Below are 21,874 nucleotides of genomic sequence, written 5' to 3' on the forward strand. Positions count from 1 at the left end.
CATTCCATACTAGCCAAAAGAGGACAGGCCTTCCCTTTGAGCCTGGTTCATATCTAGCCAAAAGAGGACAGGCCTTCCCTTTGAGCCTGGTTCATATCTAGCCAAAAGAGGACAGGCCTTCCCTTTGAGCCTGGTTCATATCTAGGTTGCTTCATTCTATTGAGTTTTTTCTAAACAACATGCTACTGCTTTTCTAGGCCATTAATGATTTACAAAATACATTTGATTGATTGACTGATTGACATTCTAAAGGACTGCATGTGGTAGCATGTCCTGTTGAATATTTTGAAGAAATACTCCTTACATTTTTGTACATTACCAAACTCATTAAGCATCAATACAGGTCAAGGTAGGGCAATCAACACAGAGAAAGTAGTAAAACATCCAAACATCACCTCTCTCTCTCTGATAAATTGCCACATTAGCCTGTTAATAAATTCACTTGCCCTTTGGGTTTTAAGGTAATAGTTCTGGTGTAATTACAATAATTTGCTAATTATTCATGTTGCCGAATTGAATGGGGTATTTTGTAATAGTGGAGAACTTTTGTATTCCTTGGTAATGACTGGAAGGCCAGGAGGAACCTGACCCTGTTTATTCTCATGAGAAGATGACAATCGAAAGGGAAGATTTAGATTGAGAGCCTTCTCCCCCCGGGCCTTGTTTTGGCCTGCCAGGTTAGCATGAGTGATTTCTGTGGGGAGTTTATAACAGAGTTTCTAAATGAACAGGGTGTGAAAAGCCACTGATGTATCTTAATCATATCTTAAGGATGACGGGAGATTCATATTATGATTAGTTTACTAATAGTGTATTAGCTATTTTATAGTACACTCAGCTAAGCAGGTCCCAGGACTAAATAGTCAACCATACCGTTCCAATATTGTACAGTATTGCTCTGCATACAACTTTAAATACTCCGAAACAAGGTGGAGATAGGTGTTTTAGTTTCCTCTCACAACAATGATTAGATCAATCAGATGTGTTAGTTCAGCCGTATTGTTCAGGATCAGTATACACAAAGCCGCCTGGCCATATAATCTTGTTTATTGTGATCAAAAAGGCTGAACTGATCCTAGATCACAATCCTACTCTGACACTTTGTGGATACGGGCCCTGGACTGACTGTAACACCAGAATCAGCAACCCTGGTCTTGTCTATTGTATACAATGAGAGATGATTGTCTCTTCAAGTTGAGCACTGTCTCAAGGGAGGGCTACTTTTCTTCTACTGTCTCCTCTATTACTAACCAATGTACAAGGTCAGAACTCCTGAATATCCAATGGGATTATATCCACGTTTACTTTGAGCCTGACCCTGAGTAGATTGGTTTAACCTTGGTTTACCCCATTTTTACACACATGTGCACTACCTTTTAGTTATTTAGCAGACACTCTTATTCAGAACAATTTACAGGCGCAATTAGGATTAATTGCCTTGATCAAGGGCACGTCGGCAGATTTTTCACTTTGTCGGCTCGGGTACTCGAACCAGCGGCCTTTCAGTTTCTGGCCCAATGCTCTTATCCCCTAGTCTACCTGCCACCCCACTATTCACACGCATGCACTGACGAACTCACACAGACACAAATAAACACACTAAAAGTCTATGATCTATATCTACTGTATGTTTATTTATATATGTATCTATATATTTACAATGGGAAAACCTTGAACACAGTGTTTTCCAAGCTTATCGCTACAGTGCAGAAGGTACCACTGTGCCATATTGGCAGAGGAGCCCTGTGAAAGATGGCAGTGTTTTCTTATAGATGAATGCACTTCGATTTACTGTAAGACAAGGCAGTGAACAGAGCGTTTGCTTTGGCAAGATACCAAGTTTTTCTGTACATTTTTTCTGTTGCTGTGTAAATTCTTACAACAAACATATTATTTCTACATGAGCTCTCACTGTTTTTGCAGTCATACTAACTCGTAACACTGTAATTGTTAAGCATGAAAGTCATTTTTCATCAACTATGAAAAACAAAAAGCAAGCACTGTATCATTATATTAATCTAGGACGTGTTTTTTTTTTCGGTCACTAGCTCTGAATAGCAGGAGGAATTAGAAAAGAACCATCATCTGTGTATTAGTTCAGTTGCATATCTTTCTGCCCACTATTTGTCAGTAAATGATATTTTCTGATTGGAGGCTTTTCACATGTATTTTTTGGGAGAAAAACATTTTTTGGAATGAATGTATAATCTCTCTCTCTCTGAATATCCTTAGGTAAGGAAAGGGGGATACCTAGGTTGGGTTAAATGCGGAAGACATTCAGGCGTTCAGTTGTACAACTGGTAGTGGCAGCCCTTCAGCTGATGTTAAATAGAAGCATTACATATTCTCATGTCAGTGCCCTATCATTAAATAAGCATTTACATTTAACAGACTGGTTCTTGTGTAAAAAAAAACTACTTTAGGACATTTTATTAAACTAGAAAATTGACTAAATTCTTTCATCATGGGTGGTTGATTTTTGTAAAGATTCACAGTGAATGATATGTGCATGTGTGCACATGTCTGTGTACATTTCTGTGTGTGTACATTTCTCCATCCCCCCTCCTCCTTCAGTTGACGTTGATGCCCTCGTCCAGCTGGTGGGAGCGGGCGATAAGTGTGTTAAGCATCATCTGCAGATGCTCCGCCCTCATCTTGCTGATCTCCAGGACCTCCTCATGGTTCACCTTCTCCTCACGGCTGTAGTCCAGGGAGACCTTCAGAATGATAAGAATACATCAAGATGCTCCGGTACCATACTCAATAACTAGTCAACAGATGACAGACTAGATACGCTGAGCTGTTCACAGTGTGTGCAGATAAGGTACATAAAACGATATACAGCAATAAGAGAAGTCAATCAATACCTTGTTGGTGATGAGTGAGAGACCAAGACCCTCAGGCCACAGTGCTTGGCCACTTACCTCTGGGACCGTACTCATGCCTATGGGGTAGAGGAAAGGGGGTGGGGAGTGCAGACGGGGACACGAGTGGAGGTTGGCAGAGAGAGAGAAAGAAATATCCAATGGGGTTGTGGGTGGCACTGGGTCATGGTTGTGTGTATGGAGAGGTGGTTATACTATTCTGCATCATTAATACCCCCACCCCCCACCCCCCGTGTACTGCCCCCTGAGCTTTGGTCCCGTTCCCAATGTTAGTATTTAATGGGAACATGGGCCAGATCTCACACATCATTAAAACCATGATAAAAAACATGGATACAATTTACACAGGCACATACTGTACGAATACAACGACGAAACATGTTTTACAGGCATAACCAAAAAGCATATGAATTCAAAATACTTATTAAACCAACAGACTCACTAACTCAAACAGAGCCTCCACTAAGCTGAAACTCAAGCAAGGTAAAGAAAAAACACCACATAAAAAATGATGGATTGGCAGACCTGTATTGGACTAAGAACACACTCACAGGAGTAATAACTCAATATGTCACCAAAACAAGGAACCAAAATGGCTCTTCTTTGTCATCGCTTGGCTACAACAACAAGCTCTTAAGGTAACAAGTCGGCAAAATACATGTTCTTAGGGGGAGTGGATAATGAAAGAGGTCATGTGTTAGTTCTGCCCACTGTACATTGTTACGGACATTTGTTTGTGTTTTATTTTGATCCTGGATCAAATCATCAGACCAATTAGTGTCACAGCATGTAGCAGCCTGTTGGTCTGTTGACCTAATCGCTAAGTTAATTAGCATGAGTCGGCTCTGTTAGCAGAGCTAGCGCCATCATTTATTAACGAGCTCAGCAGGTTTGGTTTTTTTTACGAGGGAGGTCCAATTAGAGCAGTGTTAATGAACTAGAAAGGAGAAAAGGAGAGTGAGCCAGCCTGGTCTGTGTTTATATCGTTGTTAAACCATGTTGTGGGCTGGTGGTCAATTGGCTCTGACAAAACATCCCCTTCCTGAGTAGATGCTTGATCTTTATCCAGCATTTTGAACCACAAGTTATATTAAATATCTAGCTGTTGTCCTTTTAAACTTTAATTGAACATTTCCTAACATTAATTGTAGTTTGTTGCTCAAGTCATAGCCAGTTTTGGTGATGAAAAAAATCACACCCCAGGACCTGCAACATGCGTGCCTCAGCGATGGTCTCGAAGTTGGGCCCGCCCACCATGCAGTACACCCCTTCCCGCACAAAGTTGGTATAGTCCAGCTCATGACTGATATCCAGAGCTAGCTTCCTCAGGTCCTTACTGTAGGCATCTGACATGCAGGGGAACCCGATCCCAAACCTGGAGCAGAGCACAGCTCAAACAATACTGGCTTATCGATGGGACATATGGAGTGAATACTATTGCAATACATCTCTCTTAATCTACCAATAATCTGCTACTATTAATAATATGAATAATACTGTAATATAATACAGTAATATGATAGTATACAGAGAATACAGGCAACTGCCAACATAAAGGCAACACCAACATAAAGTGTCTTAATAGGGCATTGGGCCACCACGAGCAAGAACAGCTTCAATACGCCTTGGTATAGATTCTACAAGTGTCTGGAACTTTATTGGAGGGATGTGGTACCATTCTTCCACGAGAAATTCCATAATTTGGTGTTTTGTTGATGGTGGTGGAAACCGCTGTCTCAGGCACCGCTCCAGAATCTCCCAGAAGTGTTTTATTGGGTTGAGATCTAGTGACTGAGAACGCCATGACATACGGTTTACATCGTTTTCATGCTAATCAAACTATCCAGTGACCGACCACTTGTGCCCTGTGGATGGGGGCCATGTCATCCTATTGGGACAGAGCCATGGTATCCAAAATAATAGCCTACACAGCATTTTTCTACATGACCCTAAGCATGATTGGATGTTAATTGCTTAATTAACTGAGAAACCACACCTGTGTGGAAGCACCTGCTTTCAATATACTTTGTATTCCTCATTTACTCAAGAGTTTCCATTATTTTGGCAGTTACCTGTAGCTCTCTGAGCACAATGCATGGAAATCACTTTACTAGTCAACATACAGTATATTTGTCATGAATCTACAACCTCCGAGCTGTAAAGGAAAAATATGTATTAAAGGTTCCATGTAATATGTGGGGGCAGTAGGTAGCCTAGTGGTTAGAGCGCTGGGCCAGTAACTGACAGTTTGCTAGATCAAATCCCCGAGCTGACAAGGTAAAAATCTGTTGTTCTGCCCCTGAACAAGGCAGTTATCCCACTGTTCCTTGGCCGTCATTGTAAATAAGAATTTGTTCTTAACTGACTTGCCTAGTTAAATATAAATGTGAGCAAATAGATTACTTGAAGACTATGTATTGCTTCCTCTTCCTGGGATTATTTCAGTTCTCTCACTGACTGCAACCCTCTCTCTTTCCATCTCTCCTCCCACCTTTGTGCTTCAGACTGTACTACATTTTTCACCCTCTCTCCTTGACTGTCCCTTCATCACTTCCACTCTCCCCCGCCCATTCCACTCACCCCTCTCTCCGTCCCTCTTCCCTGCCTCTCTCCATCTCTCTACCTGTATCGTCCATCATTGTAGCTGCACAGTGGGTGGTGTGCCCTCCCACAACCCTCTCCCTCTCTCCTTACCTCCCCTCTCTACCCCTATCTTTCTGTCTCCCTGTCTCTGGTTGTACCGTTCATCATTGTAGCTGCACAGTGGGTGGTGTGCCCTCCCACAACCCTCTCCCTCTCTCCTTACCTCCCCTCTCTACCCCTATCTTTCTGTCTCCCTGTCTCTGGTTGTACCGTTCATCATTGGGGCTGCACAGAGGGTGCTGGCCGGCGAAGCCTGGCAGGTTAATGTGGTCCTTAATGAGCATGATGTCGCCCACTTTGAAGTCCGGACACAGGCCCCCTGAGGCGTTAGTCACGCCCAACAGCTTGAAGATCCGCACTGGGAATGTGACCTGGGGGAGAAGAGGAGGGGGATGGAGAGTGAGAGGAGAGAAATATAGGTGGGGAGAGAGTCAGAGAGAGAACGCAAGAGAAAGATATGAGTATACAGGAGGGGAGGAGAAAGGAGTGGACGAGTTAACAGGAAGGGAGTTAGAGAGAAAGGGAGGGAGAGAAATAGAGAAGAGAGGAAAGGACGTGAGAGGTGAAGAGAATGCTACCAACACTTTATTGTATCATTAAGGGGAAGAGGAGAAATGAGACATGAAATGTTTGTATTGGACCATTCTTGGTCATCTCCAGTACCAGTAATACACAAGATGTGCATACAGTCTGCCACAAGCATGCAGCCACAACTTGGAACTCTGTCTCACACACACACTTCTCTTTGGGGGGGGTTTATGAATTCAGGATCTTGATATAGAAATGCCCAATAAGGTACAGATTTGGATCTTAATTTGATCACTCTGTTGCAGGAGAACTTTCCTGAAATGCAGGAAATGTAAAACTTGTAGTGTATTTGAGTGCGGCATATGTAAACATATGTTCATTTAAGTTTATTCACCAGAGTGCTGTCCTATTTTTGCTCTTTGCATTCATTATAATCCACATAAGAATTCACATTTCCTGTTGCTGCAGATCCTACATCTGTAAGTCAGAGCATTGACAGACACACACGGCAACACTAGTGCAATATCCATAAACAGGGTTTGCGTGTGTGATTGTGTGTGTGAGTGTGCAGTGACTCAGTGTCAGTTTGCAAGCTAGGAGTGTATACATGTTTATCTTAATTAAACATGCATGCCAATAACACTCAGCATGCTCCAATAACAGCTACTATACAATACAGAACTAGCGCCAAGGCTAACTCTAGCTGCATGCTAGCAGTTTGAATGAAAGGCACCACTCACAGAGGGAGAGGAGGTCAGGGAGGACTAACAAAGCAAGCCAGCTAATTAACCTTGCCATGCATTTCCTACCAACACACTGAGATGAGAGAGATAACAGCTCACACCCTGATTGCAAATCAGGGGGGAGGGAGGGAGAGAGCGCTTGTGGAAGTGTGAGTGCAATTCAACAAAACAAAACCATATTGCTTTTCTGCTATGTACCAGGCACTTGATGTCAAAACCCACGGATAAAAGTGTATCATAAAATAAAGTGTATGAAAAGGGAGATATAAAATTGGTAGCAAACTAGTAGCATCACCCCGCCTTCTAGATATTGACTGAGTTCTCGCTGCAACATGTCTGTGTTTGTTTTGTCTTTACGTAAAGTCTTGTGAGAGTGGTGCGATGTTGGTGTCGGAGGTGTCAGATACAATGACTCATGGATGTGTCCCTGGGCTGATGGAGTGTATGGACACCCTGGTGTCCCTGTCACACATACTGGACTGCTGTCCGATAATGTTGGGAAAGAAAGGGAGCAGAACAGGGAAGACATGGAGAGGTGTGTGGAGATGAGAGTAGAGAGTGTGCGATTGTGTGGTGGTGGTTGTGGTGGGGGGAAGAGAAATTAAGAGAGAGAGAGAGAAAAGAAGGGAGAGAATGAGAGGGCAGATGGCAGGCTGAAACCACAGCTGTATCGGTTGCATGTGCTCGGGTAAATTTAGCAGAAATCGATTTGTCGCCTTGTCTGGTGTACTGAGCCATAGGAAAGCGGTCCAACATCCAGTTTAATCACACCTGTTCTTCTCTAACACCTTACACATTTTGCTGCATGCTCAGTCAGCCCTCAAGATAGGAAACCTATCTACCATGAGTAGGGTTGCAAAGCTACCGGTAATTTACCAAAGTTACTGAAATGTTCTATAATTTTGTTAATAATTAACAGAAAATCTATAGCAATCTATTGTAACTTTGGTAATTTATACATGAATAACAAATAACAAAAAAATGTATTCATATATATTATTCTTTTATTATATCTGTGTCGATATTGTTCATGAGTGTCTAGTAGACAGACCATATGGTTCATGAGAAAATAGCTGAATTAATGAAAAAAGCATCTAATCAACAAGGGCATTATTTTCAATTAACTCTGCAACCCTTCCAAATATTTACTTTTTTCACGACTGCAGCCAGCTTGATTGCAAAACATTGACAAGTCTTATTGCAACTTACAGTAGTGAGTGGATACATTTTCATACTTTTTCGTACTGGTCCCCCATGGGAATAACCCATGCTCTACCAACTGAGCCACACGGGACACTAAATTCATGGTTTATAGGATAGTGTTTTACAGATTTGTCATTCAATTTTTTTACAATTGTAAAATCATACGTGATAAGGCCAGGGGCGAAAATCTGATATCAACTTTGGAGGGGACAATTACATTAAATTTTCTCAAGAGCAATTCCTGAGGGGGACACCAAAAGTAGTGCTGTAACACATAGCCTACATTGTAATATGGTAAATGTATATTGAGGAACCAAAGAAATAAGGTGTTTGCCGTACTCCTAACTACCGGTACCCAAAACTACACAACTAATCACAACAGCAATACCATTGCCTTTAACAAATCTTAGTTCAGTCACCAGTTTAAGTTGAGAGTGGGGGTATCCATGGCATTTTCCAATTATGTTCCTATTTTACAAGTCAAAAAAAATGGAGAACCTTTCATAATGTTGCCAAACAAAGACTCAACAAACTTACCTGAGACTCCCTGTCTCTGCCAGTCTGTCCCTGCATATCTGTCCCCAACTCTGCTGTCTGTGTGCCATCTGTTGCCTGCTCTGCCTAATGACATCATTGTGAAACATTTCCATTAGAATTTCATTTCTTTCTTATGAACATTTTATCAACTAGTCTTTGAGATATTAGGCTACTAGGGTTCTTACTTTGCGTTTTGGTGTACTGAAAAATACTCTGATGTCCGTCTTTTATTTTTCTGCCATTTTTCTACCTGGCTGGCTGGCTGGCTACACACACACACAGTGTGTAGGTTATTTACAGTAGGAGATGGGCTTCTATCATATCTTTTATCATTCTATTTGGGCTTCGATCTAAAAAGGTAGCTAGCAAATGTGAAACGGATTAAAATGACAAGAGTTGACAGCTGTATGAGTTCCCCATTTACACAACATATGCTGCAACCTTTTGTAATTTTAATAGTTTGTTTTATATTGGCTGGCTTCCAACAATAGCTGAATTTGCAAAGCTAGTGAGCACCAATTCCGTTTCAGTGGTGTTTGCTATAATCTTTGCTACCCGGGTTAAATAAAGGTGAAATAAAATAAATAAATAAAAGTTCCCTTGCGACAATTTAGCTTTTGCAACGAGACCATTAAATATATTTAAGACAATGGTAGAAGAGAGTGTAGTTCTGTTCAGTTTGGACTTCAGTTTATCGCTAACCTTATCACAGGGACTTTGAAGCACTAACTTACATCATCTGCATGCTGATCTTGGAATAAATTGATGATAGCAAAGATTCCATCCTTGACGAGGCCACATAAATGGAATAGGTACTAGCTAGCTTAATAGTTAATATTTGCGCGCTAGCTCTGCATATTCAGCTAGTGTGTGTGCGCGATTGACTGGATTAACCTCACTTCAGTTACGTTCATTGAGTGCCTTTCAGACAGTAGATACGACCCCTCTGTTACCTTGCCAACTAAGGAACTGGCAGTGGATCAAAACATTGTAAGGCAAAGGGTGGGGGGGTCTCAATCTTTTGAAACTTAAAAATGCGCTATTAAGTGTCTATAATCAGCACAGTTGCTTTCATTGCGTATTATTAATATTATTTAAATTACATAGTTATGTTTCAGTGATATATTGGGGGGGACAAATTATATTTTTCCAAGGATGGGGGGGTCGTGTCCCCCTCGTCCCCCCCAGGATTTCCGCCCCTGGATAAGGCCACACAGGGGCCAGATATTGTTACAGACACCTGTGATAATCTTAAGTACCCAAAAGTGCCACTAGATTTCTTGTGACAGATTACATAGAATCCTTAAAAGATACCAAAATTATGGTAGTTTAATGGTAAACTTCCAAAGTTTCCAATTATATACCGTCCCTTTGCAACCCTAACTGTGACAGTGCTCACCTATGGGCTGCGTCTCAACAGTGTAAAGTTATTTCCTCTCTTTTGGGTCCTCTCCTACATCTACTCTGATCTGAACAGAATTGACAGGTGAAAGCAATATTGTGGAGGTCAGAATTGAGAAACAGCCCATAGGTGGTAAGACATTGATCTAGAGGGCATCATTTGGTCTGTTGTTCTTTCTTTCTCCCTATAAACTGTCACCAAAGCCTCTTGCGGTATAAGATACTTCTGTATGTCCAATGGTGAGGCTGCAACCTAAGCCGTCCTCTGTGGTCACATTCAATTGCATTTATGCTGTCTTAACCAAAACAGTGGAAGGAAAGGACTCATTTAACTCTGGAGTGACATACATACGCAGTGTTACAACTGATTCACTAGTTGATTGGGGCTGTAAGTCGTGACCAAGCAAAAACCTACATATAGAAAGTTGCTACTTTTAAATACTTTTAAAAACAAATAAGACAAGCGTCACAACACAGGTGAACACCTGCTGGTACATACCTCTCATCCACTCAACATTTGGCCCAACATCCTTACAAGCTGTTTGAGAAAATGGCTTCATTCTTAAATGACATTTATTTGTACTAGTTTCTGAAAAATACTACATTTCATTGACATTTTGTTCAATTCACACCGAATGACCCAACAATGACCTCATTGCTGCCAGGGATATTTTTAAGAAACAGGGCCCAGATCAATGGCGACCCTGTCCTAAACTTTGTTAAAATATACAGCCTTCTGCAGAGTCAGCAGTTCCCAGGCTGGTTTCAGCTATCGTCTTCCTGCCTCCCACTTTCCTGATTGTGACAGAAAGTTAATTTGCCAAGGCCGGAGATTCCAGCCCCTCCTTCAGTTAACATGACCTTGTTGAGCCACAATGGAGAGTTTTTAGCATAGCGCTCCAAAAGAAAGGACCCATTTTGTTTCACTCTTTTCCATCTTTATGATGACTAATATAAGCAAAACGCACACACTGGTGATGAATATTTCAAAACATCCGGTGTCGCCGTAGCGGGAATGTGTAAGGGTTACAGATGAGCAGGGACTGGGTTGAATCCATGGAGGCTAGGGATATTGATGGTTAAAATAATCTGATGTTTCCCTGATCTCAAAGGAAAGGGTAGAGCAGCAAGGTAAAGAGTAGAAAGACTAGTAGTGTAAAGCAAATGTCTTAATGTTGGATGTTTAAAACGTAGCCTATATCAAATAATATAGATGGATAACATATGGGGCCTTTCGTAGCTTAGTTTGTAGCTCAGTTGATAGAGCGTGTATCTTGTAATATCAGGGTAGTGGGTTTGATTCCTGGGACCACCCATATATGTAAAATGTATGCCTCCAAGTCACTTTGAATACAAGTATCTGCTAAATGGCATATATTACCTGTTCATTGGTCAGATACTGTACATGGACTTACCTTACAGAGTGAATAGCCCTCGTAGAGATGGAATCTTCCTTCCATGAACACGCGGGACTTGCCTTTTAGAATACCAGACGACATCCTTCATGACCCGGGACTGCGAAGGACACAGAACACAAGCATATTCTGTCACGGGAGGTTAGTGATACAGCATGTCTCCTGTAGGGTTAGAAAATACAAAACTGTGAATTGATGTTTGTGTTGTTCATACTCCACGCATGAGAGAGTCCTATAGAAGTCAAATACTACTGCTGTATTGAAATACACTCTGCATGGACCACTGTTGTAATGATGGGGCGGTGAGTTGGAAGCTGGTGAAACATTTTAATAAAACAACATAACTAAGAACACGACACTAACATAAGGCAGTACGCCGATACACAAGAACAATAGCAACTGGTGAGTGAAAATGGGAGAGTGACATATAAAGGGGAGGAAATGATGAAGGTAATGGAGTCCAGGTGTGAATCATAATGATTCACAAGTGCGTGTAATGATGAGTGCCAGGTGTACGTAATGATGAATCCCAGGACCGGTGTTTAGTATTCTGGCGACGTCGTACAGGAGCAGGAGCAGACGTGACAGGTGTACATACATACAATGGGACTTACCCTCCATATGCTGTAGTAGATATTCAAAATACATGGTTATGGAATATGAATCAGATAAGTATGTTTGCATTTGAAAATAAATAATAGAACCGATCCCAAAGCCTATATTTAATCAATAAGGCCAGAGGAAGTGTGGTATATGACCAATATACCATGGCTAAGGGCTGTTCTAATGCACAACCCAACGCGGAGTGCCTGGAAACAGCCATTTGCCGTTGTATATTGGCCATATACCACACCCCCTCGTGCCTTATTGCTTAAAAATAACATGGCTTTCAGCCAATCAGCATTCATGGCTTGAACCACTCGGTTTATAATCTCACATAGATCACACAGACTATATAATGTCATTCGGGAAAGTATTCAGACCCCTTGAATTTTTCCACACTTTGTTACGTTACAGCCTTATTCTAAAATGTATTAAATTGTTTTCCCCCCCTCATCAATCAACACACAATACCCCATAATAACAAATCAAAAACATGTTTTGACATTTTTCCAAATTTAATACAAATAAAAAATGTAAATATCACATTTACGTAAGTAGTCAGACCCTTTACTTGGTACTTTGTTGAAGGACCTTTGGCAGCGAATACAGCCTCAGGTCTTCTTGGGTATGACGCTACAAGCTTGGCACACCTATATTTGTAGAGTTTCTCCCATTTATCTCTGCAGATCCTGTCAAGCTCTGCCAGGTTGGATGGGGAGCGTCGCTGCACAGCTATTTTCAGATCTCTCCAGGGATGTTCTATCGGGTTAAAGTCCGGGTTCTGGCTGGGCCACTCAAGGACATTCAGAGACTTGTCCTGAAGCCACTTCTGCGTTGTCTTGGCTGTGTGCGTAGGATCGTTGTCTTGTTGGAAGGTGAAGTTTCACCCCAGTCTGAGGTCCTGAGTGCTTTGGAGCAGGTTTTCATCAAGGATCTCACAGTACTTTGCACCGTTCATCTTTCCCTCAATCCTGACTAGTCACCCAGTCCCTGCCGCTGAAAAACATCCCTGCAGCATGATGCTGCCACCACTGTGCTTCACCGTAAGGATGGTGCCAGGTTTCATCCAGACGTGACGCTTGGCATTCAGGACAAAAATTTCAATCTTGGTTTCATCAGACCAGAGAATCTTGTTTCTCATGGTCTGAGAGTTATTTAGGTGCCTCTTGGCAAACTCCAAGCGGGCTGTCATGTGCCTTTTAGTGAGGAATGGCTTCCGTCTGGCCACTCTACCATAAAAGCCTGATTGGTGTAGTGCTGCAGAGATGGTTGTCCTTCTGGAAGGTTCTCCCATCTCCACAGAGGAACTCTGGAACTCTGTCAGAGTGACCATTGGGTTCTTGGTCACCTCCCTGACCAAGGCCCTTCTCCCCCGATTTCTCAGTTTGGCCAGACGGCCAGCTCTAGGAAGAGTCTTGATGGAGGCCACTGTGTTCTTGGGGATCTTCAATGCTGCAGACAATTTTTGGTACCGATCCCCAGATGGCTTCAACCTCATGGCTTGGTTTTTGCTCTGACATGCACTGTCAACTGTGGGACCTTATATAGACAGATATGTGCCTTTCCAAATCATGTCCAATCAATTGAATGTACCACAGGTGGACTCCAATCAAGTTGTAGAAACATCAAGGATGATCAATGGAAACAGGATGCACCTGAGCTCAATTTCGAACCTCATAGCAATCAGTCTGAGTACTTCTGTAAATAAGGTATGTTTTTTATTTTGAATACATTTGCAAAAATGTCTAAACCTGTTTTTCGCTTTGTCATGATGGAGTATTGTGTATAGATTGATGAGGAAAACATTTAATTTCATCAATTTTAGAATAAGGCCTTAACGTAACAAAATGTGGAAAAAGTCAAGGGTTCTGAATGCTACCTGAATGCATTGAGTACTCAGGAGAGCATGCAGTGTAGGAACTGTATCTGTGTTATTGAAATAAAAGTGTAAGTCATACACTGTCAAATGTCAACTGTAATTAGTACCCTTCTGTATAGTGGGGATGATGGCTGAGACTACAGCAGAGTTGTGTTCGGTGGTATGGAGATTATGTTCATTTGACCCTGAGTTAAGTCAGAGGCGATTTGTTGAAAAGCGCTGTGTAGGGAGATAGGACCTGAATAATTACAACATTGTTTAGAGAAGTGACTTTCTTCTCCTCCGTCAGAGGTTGACAGATGGCAGAGGGAAGTTTAGAGGGTAGATGGTGTCAGTTATTACTCTGTCCATTGACGTTACTTCAGAATCCATTCCATTGCTGCATTAACTTGTTTTAATGAGCGTAACTGGATGTCATTTTATAAAGATTTGGTGTGAGTGACCAAGCAAATAATATATTTCTAAGGGTGCACTATCAAACTGGTTATGTAAGCCTTTATTTGGATTCTGCTATGTATTATGTTGTGTGGATTTGATTAAATCTGATCCTATGTTTTTACAGGTTATTGGATAGGTAATGTTTTTTATTTGTTTGCTGTTACAGGTTCACACAGCATAGCACCTGTTCACAGGCAAACACCAATATTTGTATTGTCTAAAATCACACTAATTTAGAATGTTTGCAAATCATTTTGCTCTCCATTTAATTTACCAAAAAACGAGAAGTCTAGTGCTGCACTGAACATCGATTAGTGTTTTCAATGGGCTTCTTCTCTCTGACAAGCTTAAATTAACTAGAATATAATTGGGAAGACTGCAACACAAACCAAACCTGAAGTGAAGATAATTAAAAAAATGTCAGCTCTGTCTAATGATGATTGTCAAATAATGTTATTTCTAGGCTTCTCATTTGTTAATTTATGATGGTGTTGTTGTCCAAAGACACAAAAGCTGGTTACTAGACAGGAGGCTATGGCTTTTCTGCAAAGACCCACCTTACTCTAATAATAATAGGAAAGTGAACATTTGAGCGCTTATGAAGACATTTTATATTCACCTCCACATGATGAATATTTAAATATGTCCATGAGATCATAATAAGAATTCCATGTGGAAGATATTAGAGCCTATTTTTACTCAAGTTATAATATTTTATTCATGGGGCGTAGTTATTCATTCTTGGTTCATTTTCCCGATAGCTGGTTATGATTTGTTAAGCCATGCAACATTTTGACAAACACACACAAACGCATTTCAGCAAGTAAATAATAAACTACTTAGCTGCAATGGTGTGTCAACGGAATCATTGAGGGACAATGTAAATTCCTCTGCTGTGTTGGCATAATTAAGAGCACTACACAGGTTCACCTGATGTTTGGGAGAATCCATGAACAAGCTAATTGGGGTGAAGTGATCTTTACAGAGAGGCGTTGCCTATTAGATTTGTCAAAGGGGGGGGGGGATTGACAGTTTATACCGAGCAAACAATTTCTGGTTACTTCTGAATTCCCAGACTGTTAGTAGGTTTTGCCGGGACATTTTAGAAACAGTCATAGGATGTTGTCATGCTAACATTGGATGTAAACCAATATTATCATGACACATTATATGTTCGTGACAGTGATGTCCTCTCACCTGTGCTGACGGGGAAGTTGGGGATATCTGCATAAGGGAAGATCTGTTTGTTGGTAACACCATCAGCGAGCAAGCCCAGGCCGGAGCGATCTTAGGCCTGTGTCTCGTCCGGCTCAGAAGCCATTCTGTCATCTGATTGTAGTCTTCAGAAGAGCAACAGCTAGGAGAGATGACACTCAGGTAATTCTTTTTAAATAGACTGCCTGACTACAAACCATGTAGAGCAGGGATTGGCAACAGGTGGCCCACGGGCCAAAACCGGCCTGCAAATGTGTGTTTTTTGGAGGGATTTAACTTTTTGGTAAAAAAAGAGTGTAAAATCACCAGGAATGCAGCTAAAAATGTGTTCAATTTAGGATATCTGTTCCCAAACATTCCCACAAATAAAGAGACGTGATCGTGTCTCTATGTAATCAAGGCATGAAATGATTGTTATTTTCAAATAAACATTTCTTTTTGGGCTTAGTTGTGGTTAATTTGCAGTGTATAAATTATTATAATTATGTTCTGGTCCCCCAACCATCCAAAAATCGGAGCCACCTGGCTGAATCTGGTTGCCTACCCCTGATGTAGTGTCACGTTCGTCGTAATGAGTGGACCAAGGCGTTTGTATTTCTGTGTTGGTGGTTTGTATGGTTCACAATTAGAGGCAGTTGGTAATCGTTACCACTAATTGGGGATCATATTTAGGTAGCCCTTTTTCCCACCTGCGTTTGGTCTACCTAAATATAAAAGGTCTACCTAAATATGATCCCCAATTAGAGGTAACGATTACCAGCTGCCTCTAATTGGGAACCATACAAACCACCAACATAGAAATACAAACGCTAGAAACCCCCCTAGTCACGCTCTGACCTATACACCAAAGAGAACCCAGAGGGCTCTCTATGGTTAGGGCGTGACAGTAACCCCCCCAAAGGCAAAAACCTGAACCTAGATGGGGAGGGTTAGGGTGGGCAACTAGCATCGGTGGCGGCAGAGGAAGGCTCCGGCCATGGAGCAGGACTGGATGCCGTGCCTGGACTGGGCACCATCGCCGGAAGCTCCGGGCCGTTGACCGTCGCCGGAAGCGCCGGGCCGTTGACCGTCGCCGGAAGCTCCTGGCCGTTGACCGTCGCCGGAAGCTCCGGGCCGTTGACCGTCGCCGGAAGCTCCTGGCCGTTGTCCGTCGCCGGAAGCTCCGGGCCGTTGTCCGTCGCAGGAAGCTCCGGGCCGTTGACCGTCGCCGGAAGCTCCGGGCCGTTGACCGTCGCCGGAAGCTCCGGGCCGTTGACCGTCGCCGGAAGCTCCGGGCCGTTGACCGTCGCCGGAAGCTCCGGACCGTTGACCGTCGCCGGAAGCTCCGGACCGTTGACCGTCGCCGGAAGCTCCGGACCGTTGACCGTCGCCGGAAGCTCCGGACCGTTGACCGTCGCCGGAAGCTCCGGACCGTTGACCGTCGTTGGAAGCTCTGGACTGTGAACCTTCGCTGGAGGTTCTGGGCGGTAGACCGTCGCTGGAGTCTCCGGACCGTACACACACACACTGGTGGACGAGTGAGGGGAGCCGGCACAGGATGTATCGGGCTGGGGAGGTGCACTGGAGGCCTGGTGCGTGGAGCCGGCACAGGTGGCACCGGACTGATGACACGCTCTTCAGGTCGAGTGCGAGGAGCTGGCACAGGACGTACCGGGCTGGGGCGGCGCACTGGAGGCTTGGTGCGTGGAGCTGGCAGGTGGCACCGGACTGATGACACGCTCTTCAGGGCGAGTGCGGGGAGCCTCCATCGACTGCCAGACAATCTCTGGCTCTCTCCTCTGCTCAGCCGACCGCCCTTTGTGCCACCCCAAAAAAAGATCTTGGGGTTTCTGTGGCCGCGGACCCCAGCATCGTCGCTGTCCTTCCATCTTCCTTGGCGATTCCCTCCAAGGAAGGGTATCGCATACTCCTAGGATTTCCTCATATGTCCAAAACTCCTTTACCTCCATAACAAGCTGCTTGGTCCTGCGTAGGTGGGATATTCTGTCATGTTTGTCGTAATGTGCGGACCAAGGCGCAGCGTGAGTTGAGTTCCACATACTTTATTTCACAGTGAAACTACAAAAAACAACAAAGAATAAACGAACGTGAAGTTCGTAGCGCACATAGCACTAACACAAACAATATCCCACAAACGCAGGTGGGAAAAAGGGCTACCTAAATATGATCCCCAATTAGAGGTAACGATTACCAGCTGCCTCTAATTGGGAACCATACAAACCACCAACATAGAAATACAAACGCTAGAAACCCCCCTAGTCACGCTCTGACCTATACACCATAGAGAACACAGAGGGCTCTCTATGGTTAGGGCGTGACATGTAGAGACACATGCTTAATTCCAAATTAACCCATTGTCCCTACCATTCAATATTTAATGTGGATATGAAAGGATTAGGTATGAGCAATATGGTAATACTTCCATCTTACCTTCTGATAGGCTATGTGATTTTTTTTTTGTCCTATTGTCTAACACCTTCTATGTCCTTTTCAGAACAAGTCCCTAGGTGGTAGTAACAAGCAGTCAATTTTGAATTGGGAAATTAACTGAATTAGGGAATGGATTTAGGTATTACTCAACTTTATAATTGGTTAGAAATAAAACACACTTGCAATAGATGAAGAAGATACTGAGTGTATCCTTCTAGGAACAATATTCTTTATCATCAAAAATGATGCAAGGAAGACGAGAACATATGTACATAGATCTTTGTTTACAGTGCCTTCAGAAAGTATTCACACCCCTTGACTTATTCCACATTCTGTTGTGTTACAGCCTGAATTCAAAATGGATTCAATAGATTTTTTCTCACCCATCTGCACACAATACCCTTTAATGACATAGTGAAAACATGTATTAAGAAATGTTTGCAGATTTATTGAAAATTACATACAGAAAAATCTCATTTACTTAAGTATTCACACCCCTGAGTAAAATACTTTATAGAAGCACCGTTGGCTGCAATTACAGCTGTGAGTCTTTCTGAGTAAGTCTCTAAGAGCTTTGAAAACTGGATTGTGCAACATTTATCCATTATTCTTTTTAAAATTCTAATTGGTTGGTGATCATTGCTAGACAACCATTTTCAGGTCTTGCCATAGATTTTCAAGAAGATTTAACTCAAATCTGTAACTCGGCCACTCAGGAACATTCACTGTCTTCTCGGTAAGCAACTCCAGTGTAGATTTGGCTTTGTGTTTTAGGTTATTGTCCTGGTGAAAGGTGAATTAATCTCCCAGTGCCTGGTGGAAAGCAGACTGAACCAGGTTTCCCTCTAGAATTTCGCCTGTGCTTAGCTCCATTCCATTTCTTTTTTTATCCTGAAAACTCCAGTTGTTAACGATTAAAAGCATACCCATAACATGATACAGTCCTCACTATGCTTGAAAATATGGAGAGTGGTACTCAGTAATGTGCTGTATTTGGATTTGCCTCAAACATAACAATATTTTTTGCAGTATTTCTTTAGTGCCTTGTTGCAAACAGGATGCATGTTTTGGAATATTCTTATTATGTACTGGCATCCTTCTTTTCCCTCTGCCAGTTAGGTTAGTATTGTGGAGTAACTACAATGTTGTTGATCCATCCTCAGTTTTCTCAAATCACAGCTATTAAACTTTGGAATTGTTTTAAAGTCACCACTTGCCTCATGGGGAAATCCCTGAGCGGTTTCCTTCCTCTCCGGCAACTTAGGAAGTACGCTTGTATCTTTGTAGTGACTGGGTGTATTGATACAGCATCCAAAGTGCCATTAATAACTTCACCATGCTCAAAGGGATATTTAATGTCTGCTTTTTTTTACCCATCTACCAATAGGTGACCTTCTTTGCGAGAAATCGGAAAACCTTCCTGGTCTTTCTGGTTGAATCTGTGTTTGAAATTCACTGCTTGACTGAGGGACCTTACAGATAATTGTATGTGTCGGGTACAAAGATGAGGTAGTCATTCAAAACTCATGTTAAACACTATTATTGCACACAGAGTGAGTCCATGCAACATAGTGACTTGTTAAGCAAATGTTTACTCCAGAACATATTTAGGCATGCCATAACATAGGGGTTGAATACTTATTGACTCAAGACATTTCAGCTTTTCATTTTTAATTAATTTGTAAAAATGTCCAAAAACACTATTCCACATTGACATTATGGGGTATTGTGTGTAGACCAGTGACACAAGCTCTCAATTTAATCAATTTTAAATTCAGGCTGTAACACAACAAAATGTGGAAAAGGTCAAGGGGTGTGAATACTTTCTAAAGGCACTGTATATCCAAAGTATATACATGTTATATTGTATAAGGCAACTTTAAGGAAGCCTTGGTAAAGATTATATGGTGTTATAAAATATTATCTTTTGACGTGGGACATAACATCTAAATAAGAGAAAGTACCTATTACATTTCACACAAACGTTATGGATGCTGAATTTTATATATATCAAATTAGAAGTGCACACCTTATTACAACGGAACAAATCCGTATAGAGAAGAGTTTAATTTTCCTTCATTGTGATCAAACAGGAATAACCCCAACTAATAAATCCGCCGAGGCACAGGAGGAATAACTGAAATAAGTGAGGGGATCTCACTGCTCTTTTGAAATGGGATGCCTGACCTGAGGAAACATATTCAAAGCAATTGTTCCACAGATTGTCAACCCCTGAGTGGTATTTTAACATACCCGGTTTCCAATTCAAATCCAATTTAGCCTCTTGTATTCACTGAGCACACAGCATGTGACCTGACTTGTAAGTTGTTCTGATATTGGCCCCCTCTGAACGTATGAACAAAACAGTGTATTTATTGAAAAGCAAGAATGAATACTATAATACCCTGCTAACCTGCAGTGTATGACTCTCTGTGTCTGTGTATTCCTCTCAGATTCACATAAAGCCTTTGTAACTGCTAGTTTGTTTGTTTTAAACAAACATATTGAATGTATGTAACAATTCAATTTTTGTTTCATCATTTATGGGAAACACATCGAAATGTGTGTATTCACAGTCATCCCTGGATCAAAGTTGTGCTTATGCTAAACCAATCCATTTTACTGGAAATATTGTCTGATGTGTGAAATATGATGAAGAAAATAACATTTACCATTCTGTACTTCCTTTGGTATGTGTGATCCATAAACAGGTCTGGTAGGTGCAGTCTGGTGGGGAGTTTAGAGTTAATCAAAGCTGGCGACGATAGATAGAGTTAAGAGAGAGTGTCACTCAACCTAGTGTGTGGAAACTTTTCATTGGTTGATTTTGAGGTGGGAGATAGTGTGGGGTATATTCTTTGGGATTCCTGGAGAAGAAAAACAGGCCGAGTCACATGGAGATGTCTCCCACATCCTCGTGGGATGCAAAGGTCCGATGTGACATGGGTGCATGCAAATAATTACAGGGTTTCCTTTGAAGTCACGTTTTGAAGTCACGTTCATAGTGAAAGTCAATTTGTTTATCAAATCGGAAATGACCTTACTACAATATTCACTAACAAATATTAAGTAAATATCTCTAACTTATTTCATATCAGTTTAAGCAATATCACTAATAGGTTGTTTATTACAGCATAGGATTATTCATTGTTGTTATTTGTGAAATGGGGCAAAACCACATTAATTCAGGTGGCCAAAGGTGGGTTGGTGGGGGCATCTCTGGTTAAATGTCTAGTGTCCGTCACCATATGCCACTATCATCCTACTCAGCTGTTGTCTGTGACCCTTGACCTTTCATTCTGCTAACACTTCCATGTCTTCAGACACATCCGGCTCCCATCCACACATAGCATGGACTTTGCATGAGAGAGAGAGGTGTGCACACAGCACACAACTATTTTTTGACTAGATAGTGTTGATGCCCTGAGTTCAAGGTAAAACCAGTCAATGAGTAACATTAGCTTACGTAACGTTATTTGACACACTTTTACATGAGGGATACTAAGGAAGTGTACAAATCTACAGCATTCCAAGGTACAGACACATTTTCAAATGTTAAGATGTTTGATTATTGAGTAGAAAGGTATGGGTTCAGCAAAAACTTGTGTAAAGTATTTAGTAAATCATTAGTTATAAAGAATGCTAAACAGCTAGTGGCAGGGGTAGGTATTGCAGGGGATTTATATCGATCAGGACGTATCATCTAGAGACTTTGAATTAGACAGTTTGCTTTGCTGGGATATGAAAGGAGTACACTGATATGGTTATTACTGTCATTAACATACCTTTAATTATTTCTCCCTGTAGGTTGAGGTCGGCTTTAGTACTGTGCCAGATGTGGTCTATGGAGGGGAATACAGACAGCTGATTATCCTGATGAAAACCCAACAGATGCTGTGTGTGTGTGTCCGTATTTACGTACGTGTGTGTGTGTGTGCATGCCTTGTTCGTTGT

The 21,874-nt window shown here is 41.9% G+C and overlaps 1 pseudogene; it reads right to left on the reverse strand.

Annotated features, from left to right (window-relative positions):
* Nucleotides 1-1,632: 1,632 nt before the first annotated feature.
* On the reverse strand, nucleotides 1,633-20,833 carry LOC106579678 (purine nucleoside phosphorylase-like; annotated as a pseudogene).
* Nucleotides 20,834-21,874: the final 1,041 nt, after the last annotated feature.

The sequence above is a fragment of the Salmo salar genome, chromosome ssa02 (genome assembly GCF_905237065.1).
Source record: "Salmo salar chromosome ssa02, Ssal_v3.1, whole genome shotgun sequence".
In the NCBI taxonomy this organism is placed as follows: domain Eukaryota; kingdom Metazoa; phylum Chordata; class Actinopteri; order Salmoniformes; family Salmonidae; genus Salmo; species Salmo salar.